This window comes from Myotis lucifugus, unplaced genomic scaffold (genome assembly GCF_000147115.1).
Source record: "Myotis lucifugus unplaced genomic scaffold, Myoluc2.0 scaffold_456, whole genome shotgun sequence".
Lineage (NCBI taxonomy): Eukaryota > Metazoa > Chordata > Mammalia > Chiroptera > Vespertilionidae > Myotis > Myotis lucifugus.
This window is the reverse complement of record NW_005871504.1, coordinates 352,095-361,721: the sequence shown is the minus strand read 5'-3', so window position 1 is coordinate 361,721 and position 9,627 is coordinate 352,095.

Here is a 9,627-nt window from a genome sequence, read left to right as displayed (position 1 = left end):
TCAGAAGTTAGCTGTTCATACGTATAACTTCTGAAAGACTTATATAAAGGGGAAGAATAATGGCAAAGGTAAGAGTAGCAGCCATGCCAATAAAAATTGCTTTATTTACTGAATATTTCATGTGTCAGGTATACTACTCTTCAAATGCATCATCTCATTTAATGTTCAGAGCAATACCTTATAGGTAGGTAGGTCGATGCTCCTATCATTCCCATTTTATTGATAAGGAAACCGAAGATCAAGAGGTTATGCAGTAGGAACTTAAACCCCAGTCCATACAGTGAGCTGGGACATGCACAGACAACAATCTCTAAAAAACATTCCATTTGGGTCCTCCTTCTGTGGTTTGGAGCAAGACATTAAAACTTTCCAGTTCTCAGATTTTTTCCTATATGAAATAAGGGCAGAAAAGAACATGAATACAGAACTGCTTTATAGCGGGCAGCATGGGGGGTAACTCTTGGATTAATGTGAGATTATGCAGAGCAAACAACAGCTCATAGCATGGCTGGTGCGCCTTTGCCCAAAAGGGTGGGCGTGACTGAACTGAGGAATCTAACTGCATGGAAAGGGTTGGACAGATATGATCTAGGTCATGTGACAAGGACCCCCGAGTGGAAGTCAGTAATCGGGAAAGGCAGTGTGGTTCGGGCAAATATTCCAGTGGGGCCCTGAACATCAGATTCAGAGTCAGCGACGCATTAACAGACCATTAACAGAAAGTGGATGGCCCCTGGCCCTTCTCCCTGGTCAGACATCAACTGGACTCTTGGGTACCAGCTGCAGCCAGGATAAGAAAGCAGAGCTGGACCTCTCTCCCCACCTGAGGCCTGTGGGCACGGGGAGAGAGAGCCATCCATCCAATCTCCATGGAACTCTTCTTCCCCAGAAACTCACCTTCTCAGGTGCCACCTTACTCAAAGCAGCGCCGGTCCCACCCCACCCCACCCACACGCCCACTCACTGGCCACTCTCTGCCCCCTTTTCCTGCATTGCTCTTTTCTTCATCGTGCTGATCACTATCTCATTTACGTTACACACCACTGTATGTTTATTCACTGACTACCTCCCCACCGGAATGAAAGCTCCCTAAGAAAAGAATCCTATTTTTGCTGCTGCCTGCTGCCACCCCAGCGTCTAGATCCACGTCAGGGACACAGGAGGGAATCCATGCAGAGCTGTTTCACTAATACCGTGTGCGAATACATTTCAAAGCAACATCATCCAAGTGCCTTTTTTTCATTTTCTAGACTTGAGGGATTTATGCGCTGCTACAGGCTCTGTTATTTCAATGAAGACATGGCTAAATTTGGTAAATAACAATAAATATAATCAAAGTAAGTGACCTTGAAACTTGCGAATTAATTCAGGCATAAATACTGCTCAAAATGCAGAACTTGCATGTTTTGATAGTTTAATAGAGCACTGACAAAGCAAACCACAAGATATGCTCTATTTCACCAAGAAAAGGAGCCCCTGGCACTTCTCGGGAAGATCAGTTATTGGTTAATCACAGAAAACCCAAACTCTTCTTGGATTGCTTTTCCGGATTAAAACTAAAAAGTGTTTTAATGTTAGCAAAGCTACAGACAATTGCTATGTACCAAGTATATCATAAAATTCCATCCTTACAGAAAATGTAGGGGATTAATTTTTAAACTCTCTTCTATGGTATATACGTAATTGTTAAAGTAATTTTAGGTTCAAAGTTCAGAACTTTCATAAAAAAGTGTTTTAAAAATAGGGATATAGAAAGAAACGATGAGAAACAGGCATATACAGATTAAATACTGATTTTCTTTCAACTATAAAATTAATTGGGACAAGATCTGAAAATTGAATTTTAAGTCAAAATAGGCATTCCCTAGTTAGAAGATTATCTAGTATCTAATTTTAAAATGAAAAAAGTCTGTGCCTTAGAAAACAAAATTAGTTTTGTGTGCTTGCTCGATTTATTGTGAGGTTGTAAAGAGAAAGAAGAGATTTTCCACTACCATTAAGTATTTGACTACAATAAAATTTTTTATAATATGCCACAAATTTAGGCAATAAATAAATCCCATGATTATTGTGCAAAAATCTAAATTACGGCTTCTTAGTTTTTAAAACTTTTAAGGTAGCCCTAGCTGGTTTGGCTCAGTGGATAGAGCATCGGCCTGCAGACTGAAGGGTCCCAGGTTCGATTCCAGTCAAGGGACATGCCCAGGTTGCGGGCTCAATCCCCAGTGGGGGGTGTGCAGGAGGAAGCCAATCAGTGATTCTCTCTCATCACTGATGTTTCTATCTCTCTCTCCCTCTCCCTTCCTCTCTGAAATCAATAAAAATATATTTAAAAGAAAAAAATTTTAAAAATGTTTAAGGTAAAGTACATTTCAAAGAATTAACCAGAGGAATTACTGAAGAAAAACCTGTAAGGAAAATGTAAAGAGGAAGGGTTAAGCCCAACAAGCTACCGCAACAGGAACCATAAAAACTACAGTAATTAAAAGAGTGACGTTAACTGACCCAGTAATGGACCTATAGAAAAATAAAACTGAATAACCAAAGCAGAAACAGACCTTACACCTTATCATGATTTCAAGGAAGATTTTTTCTTTAAAGAACCACTACAAATAATTCAGGAAATAAAAACTTTTCAGTTTAGGGAAAAGTAATTGGTAATTTTCAAATAATCTATTTAGAACCTTGCCTTATACAACAAGGGCACATATACAGATGATTTGAAGGTGAGATTACCAAACTACATATGTCCAGGTGCTATGAGCTGCTTGAAAATGTTTCACTTCTAAAAATCAACCCTTTTAAAATTCAACTCAAATTTAACATATAGACTTCACTAAACTTGATACTATTTTTTAATAAACTTCTTGAGACAAAAAAAAATAAGTACTTATGACTATTAGTTGATTCAAGAACGGTTTTATTTAGTTTTGCAGCTTTTTAAAAAAGAGTCTTGTTTGTGAATTTATAATATGCTTTAGTTATGCTTTCTTACAGTAAAGCAGTGTCTGGTTTGTATTTTGGGAATAATGACATTTCATGGTTATTCAATACTTTCAGGGAGTACACATCATCTTTGTAAATTTGAGGACTACTTGACTGAAGAACTTATGTAAACTGGTTTAAAAAAAGGAATAAGCACCAGAAAAAAAATAGATGGAATCTTACAAAAGGATTTTTTTTTAATTTTTAAAAAATAAAACACCTTCTAGGTTTAAGTGTAATAGAAATAATAATAAACAGGTCAACAACAAGTTGGACTATATAAAATTACAAATAAAAATCCTGTATGTATAAAGAATTACTAAAGTAAGGCCAATAAAGAGACTTGAGGCACATTTGGTGCAAGCATGACAAAGTGTTAATATGCCTAAAATATAGAGAACATGAGCTGATAAATGAAAATCCTGAGACAAAGGAAATATAGAGATAATTTATATAACAGGAATAATTACTTACTAAAAAACAGTAGGGACAAATGTCTACTATAGCAATTAAATTCATATTAAAGCAATAATGAGGCAGTGTTTTGCCTATTCAACCAACAAAACCTAAATGATATTTGCAAGGTGTAGTGTCCCCCATCCTCACTGGTGGCACCATGAGCACATGTGTCCTTTATAGAACACAACTTGGTGATACATTTCCAATGACAGGGGAAGATTCATATCCTTTGACCGAGTGATGCCACGTCTATGTATCGATCCTGTGAGAACCAATGCGAAATACAGAAGAAGCTCTCTCAACTTGAACGTTCCTCTATACTCTGTAACAGTGAGAGAAATGGGGGGAAATGTCCAGCAATAAGGAGTAGACACATCTAGTCAATGTCATATTGGGCAGCCATTAGAGATGACAGTCGGGATGAAGCAAGATGGGGAAAATACATTTGTGTTAAATTGTTAGGTGACCAATTCTGAAGAGCAACCTCCCTGTACAGTACCAGGGGCCAGAAAATCTATTCAAGTTGGAACAGTGGCTGGTTTTCAGGAGTCAGGATTATGAGTGACTTTTTTTATTTTTGGCTTCTAAATTTTCTATAATAAATACTACTTTTATGACTGTAAATTAGATGAATAAAAGTTAGGGTAGAGAAGGGTAAAACAGTATCACTTGACCACTGTATTGGAGCAGCACATTAGGAAAAACCACTTTGGGTTCATGTTTTCTTTCATTTCACCCCACTGTACCCCCAGTTATCTTTTCTGACTGCCATTTGTCAGGCACACCCAAGTATTCCACATTTCTGTGCCCCCTCGTCTCTCCTCTGAGTGTACGGCCCATCCCTGGGGCTCAGCATTTAATGCAGTGGGGCTATCATTACATAAGTTGAAAATACTAACCTATAAACCACATTTCTGAAAACCAAACTTGCTCATCCTTCACTTCTTTTCAGATAATTAAACAAGCAAAAATGATGAATTGCCCTTTTAATGGACTTAGCAAGCCTTTGGCACCAATTCCACATTCACCACGGTACTGAACTGAATCTGACACCGCCTCTTTCGCAGGGCATGAAACAATATATACAGAAGACTTCCATCAACAAGGATCAGGCTCATGTATGAATCACCATGTCACCCTAACTGAGAACGCTCGGCATCCCTCCTATAATGACACGTTCAAGCTGCACGTTATTACCGAGAACACTGGAAGCCAAGATTGCACCGTGGAGCTGAGGAGATGAACTATTAAATCTCTCTGGGGTGAAAACGTGTGGGTCTTTTATGTAGTTCCTGCCCTATCATAATATTCCTGAGGCCATCGAGATTTAGATGTGTAATTACAAGAGGAACCTGATTTTCACCTCCGCCACTGACAGGTATGGGGTGTATAATCACAATAAAAAGCCGAGACTTGAAAAATGGGACTTTGCCAGAGATGAGTGGCCCCGGCCTCTAGTGGATTAACTGGCTCCAAGTAGGCTTTCTACTTTTCCGCTGTTACAGGGGCTGCAAGTGTCATGGAACATACACACCTCCATCCTTGTTATGAATCTTCTTGGGTAAGGAAACAAAAAAAAACCCCGTTTTTCCCTTTTAATTAATTGAGAATTTTCTTGGGAGGGGGCGGGAAACACAGGGCATGGATCTGAGCAAAAGTCGGTTCATTATGCACCAGAACACCCTCAGCACTGTGTACATTCAATCCCTTGCTCCCAATGAAGACCGTTCCTTTTTATTTTATTTATTATTATTTTTAATATTTTTATTGATTTCAGATAGAGAAAGGGAGAAGAGAGAGAAACATCAATAATGAGAGAGAATCATTGATCGGCTGCCTCCTGCACGCCTCCTACTGAGGATCGAGCCCACAACCCAGGCAGGTGCCCTTGACTGGAATGGAACCTGGGACCCTTCAGTTCACAGGCCGACACTCTATCCTTTGAACCAAACCACGCTCTATCCATTGAACCAAACCAGCTAGGACAAGACCGTTGTTGTTTTTTTTAAGCTACAAGTATTGCTTAATATGCAAATTAATTGTATTTCTAAGCCACAGCCTTATCCCTCAGCCATCTCTTTTTGCTAATTTGGATTATTATAAAACTGGAGGTACATACTCACAAAGACAGTCTCAGAACTGATTTTAAAAAACAAACAGAAACTGCATCTAACTGCTGCTCCATGCCTTCTAAAGCATATTTAAAACAAAATAACTTATTGATATAACTATAGTAACAATGGAAAAACATGTCTACCTGCAAAGTGCAAAGACTGCAACTAAAATACTAGAACCTGGGGTGTTCCCTGTGGCGGGTGATGGAGACTTAGGTGTGAGAGGAAACAGAAAAGGCATTTGGGAACAATTATCTCAGGTTCTGGGACCAAAACAGAAAAAAGTAAGGAGAAAGTAAGGCCATGCTTCCAAGGAATTGTTACAAAGTCTTTTAGCTTCTATCCCTCCTCCTCTCCCTGACTGTTTATTACAGCTCCACAGGCACATTAAGCTGAGCCTTTAACCCTTGCCTGGGAGGCCGCGAGGGGTGGAGAGGTGGGGAGTTACCGTAATGGCTTAATATCGTGTCTACTACTCTGTCTCACATCCCCCCAGAGGTCCTCATTTGACCCAGGATTTCTTTCAATGACTTCTAACAGCTTGTTCTGATGTGTACTTGTCACTGTTAATACAAAGTGGCATTGGGTTGGCTTGACCCCTGGCAAAATTCAAGAAAGGGAAGTAGGAGAAGATGCCAAGAGGAGACTAGGTAGTACTTCTGCATCCCCGGGATTTCCTTCAGGCTTCCCTCCTGCCCATGTCAGCCACCCTGACACGGAAGCATTTGCTCTGCTCTGAATACGGAGCGTGAGTACAGCAGACCTATCCAGTTGGCTTAGTCCAATCTACATCCTCAGTCCCATTAAGAGCGTCACCATTCACTCTCACAACATCCTGTTTAGATGTTAAAATAGACGATCGCCCTATGGCCCCCCTCTTTCAACCACGCTGCCATTCCTTAACCCTTCTCATATAGCTATGCAGTGACAATGGCCGAAGACAGACAAACGTCACCTGGAAAACACCAGAAAAGTGTCCCTGAGGAAATCTGAGAGGGAATGTGGTGGAGCTGATGGTACTCAAATTTGTTTCCATTTCTTCACATTGAGCAAGTACAGAATCAACGAGTATGCATATCTATTAGACCAGTGGTTCTCAACCTTCTGGCCTTTTAAATACAGCTACTCATGTTGTGACCCAACCATAAAATTATTTTTGTTGCTACTTCATAAATGTAATGTTGCTACTGTTATGAATCGTAATGTAAATATCTGATATGCAGGATGGTCTTAGGCGACCCCTGTGAAAGGGTCTTTCGACCACCAAAGGGGTCGCGACCCACAGGTTGAGAACCGCTGTATTAGACAAAAAGCATCTCCTATCCATTCTGTTTCCTTGAGTATATATTTCTGAGGCACACTATCTTTCACTTACGTCTGGCAGGTAAATCATTTCCTACTAAGATAAATGGGCATTCTCAGCACGTAAAACAGTCTATTGGTATTTCATTACATGTGCAACTCTGAAAATATCAAATGATATTTCAGACTAATCAAGAAGACCAGTGCTGCCCAGTATACTTTGTGAAACCACGGAACATTCTACGTCTGTGCTGTTCTGTATGATGGCAACTAGCTACGTGTGTCTACTGACTGCTTGACATGGAGCTAGCCTGACTCAGTTTACAAGTATGTATCATTTTAATTCATTAATAAGGAGATTTTGAATCTTCTGAGATACAGAGCTTGTCTCCTGCTCTTTTCCTGTGAGCTTGCTGAGAAAAGGCAGTAGTAGATTCCTCATCGGAGGTCTGTCTGCCATGGGATTTCCTCCACATCAGAACCAGCAATGCCATGGCAGGGACCCAGTTCCGGCAGGCTGACGGACAGTGTGAAGTACAGAAAGGACTGGCTGGTTTCTGGAGACCATGGTGGAAGGCCTAGCTGGGACACTGAAGTCTCTTCAATTCTTGGAATCTTAGTTCCCTCCGCCAAACAGCATGAGGTTGACTGTTCTTCCTAGTGCCTTTGGGAAAGTTCCCACTCACTCTCAGAGAAATGGTTATTTCCATGAAAAAGTGGCAGCCACCTGTGGCTTATTTTACGGACAGAAATGCGTTTAGTTTTCATCAACAGATATGGAAACACATGTGTCCCTCTCGTACCTACAGAATCTAAAAATGAAAGGAGTTTTCCGTTTCAGAGATCTAATAGATAACTTATTGTAGCACCAAGTTCATGTAGGTTGTGGATGCAAGCTCTACTCCATCTGTGTGCTCGCGTCATTATTTTCCTCAATTCTAGTTGGAAAGAACAATACTAACTGCAAAATCTCACACCAGGGTGCACCTTTTCTTCTAACCAATGAAGACCCTTTTGAAAAATGTGTACAATCAGAAATGGTAACAGGCTTTTAAAATACATTTTTAATAAATTGTTCATCACATTTGTGTTACCTTTACTTAGCATATACTCTTCAGAATGAAGAACAGACACTAAGTGACTAGTCTGATATACCCCTTAATGGACACCATCATATTTTAAATGCCTTGAAATGAAATATCATTCAGAATGAGGTCAAGACGATGCATATTTTTTAAAAGTTCTCATAGAAACTAACCATCTGTACAATAATCCATTGTCTGCTCTGCCAAGGTGATTTATTAAGGATAATGAAGCATATGATTTAATAGCTGCCACAAATCCCTTTTCAAGTAGGATGGGTATAAATAATACAAAAAGATGGTCCAATAATAGCCAAATCCGAACCTAAGGACTATCCTATAAGCTCGGTCTCAGGAAATTAGATGAGCTCAATTACCTGCGGAGTAAGTGAAGGGTAGCTAGCTAGGCAGCTGAGGCTCTGACCTCCCTCTCCCAGCCTCGTAGTGACTATTATTATTATTTAGTGAAACCTGTAAGCTCCGCTATCGTGGTGGAATTTGAGCAGCTTTTCTCCACATGACAACACAAAGCTGTCCAATTAGAAACGAGCATTTTGCCAGCACGAATTTTCCGAAATCGTAAGAGTCCAGTTATCTGCCTATTTGTCAGTGCAAATTGTACTCGGCAGTGTCTTGCTCACCTTTATAGTCCCACAGTGCCTTGTACTTAGCAGGGTTTTAATGTACGGCGCTTTAAAGAATGAATGCGTCAGTGGCAGAAGAGGTGAGTGAGTAAAACAAATGAGGGCCCTAAAATCCTCTCAGAAAAAAAAATGCCATTCTCTATCCCTGTGAGACCTGGTTCTAACATCAGGTATGCTTTTGAGTTTTGATGGCTAGTTGTTAGATTATTGGGGGGGGGGGTGTAGGAAAGGTTTCCTTAGGCCAGCTTCCTATAAAGCATGAAAAAAAGCCACAAAAGCGTACACACTGTTTGAATGAAAGTGTTCAACTATCAGCTCCTGTTTGCAAACTGACACACCGCAGTCCTGGCTACACCTCTGTGAACGTTCGGGTCTTTACAGGGAGGACCTGATGAAATCAGTGAGGCAAATGTCTAATGACAGGAAATACAAGCCGCCACACACACCAGCTGTTTGGCAGGAGACGTGATTGCCTGGCGGTGCCTGACAGACATGGCACAGCCATTCACTGATAGGCTGGCACGGCCAGTCCTGTCTCCATGCCACCCAGCCAGTCCATCTACAATCAGATTAGACGTTACAAATCCTAGTGTTCCAGTGCTCCTGGGCTGCAGACAATGTCCATGGCTCAACACACACAAGGGCCTGTGTGCGCGACATATGTCACCTTCTAAAAAGTGTACGCTCCACCAGGCACGTGCACCGCCAGCATGTTTCCACATTGCCGTCCCTCCCGCTCTTGTTCTTGGGAGCCTGGCTTGCCAAAACGGAGATCAATTTTATTAGATACCATTAGTCTCTGTTAGGGCGGTCATTTGAATAACAACAGATTGGCAAGTATAAAACGGAGGCACCTGTTGTCCATTTGGCAGCCTGAATGAGGCCTCTTAAAAGGAAAACAAATACGAGCGATAATCATGCCAGGCAATGGCTTTTGGTTCAATAATGACCATGTGTCAGAATTAAGTGCATCTGGGAATTCCTACCACAGCCAGATGTAAAGGCAGATTTGTCTTGTCTGCTGGCATATGAGTAGATACA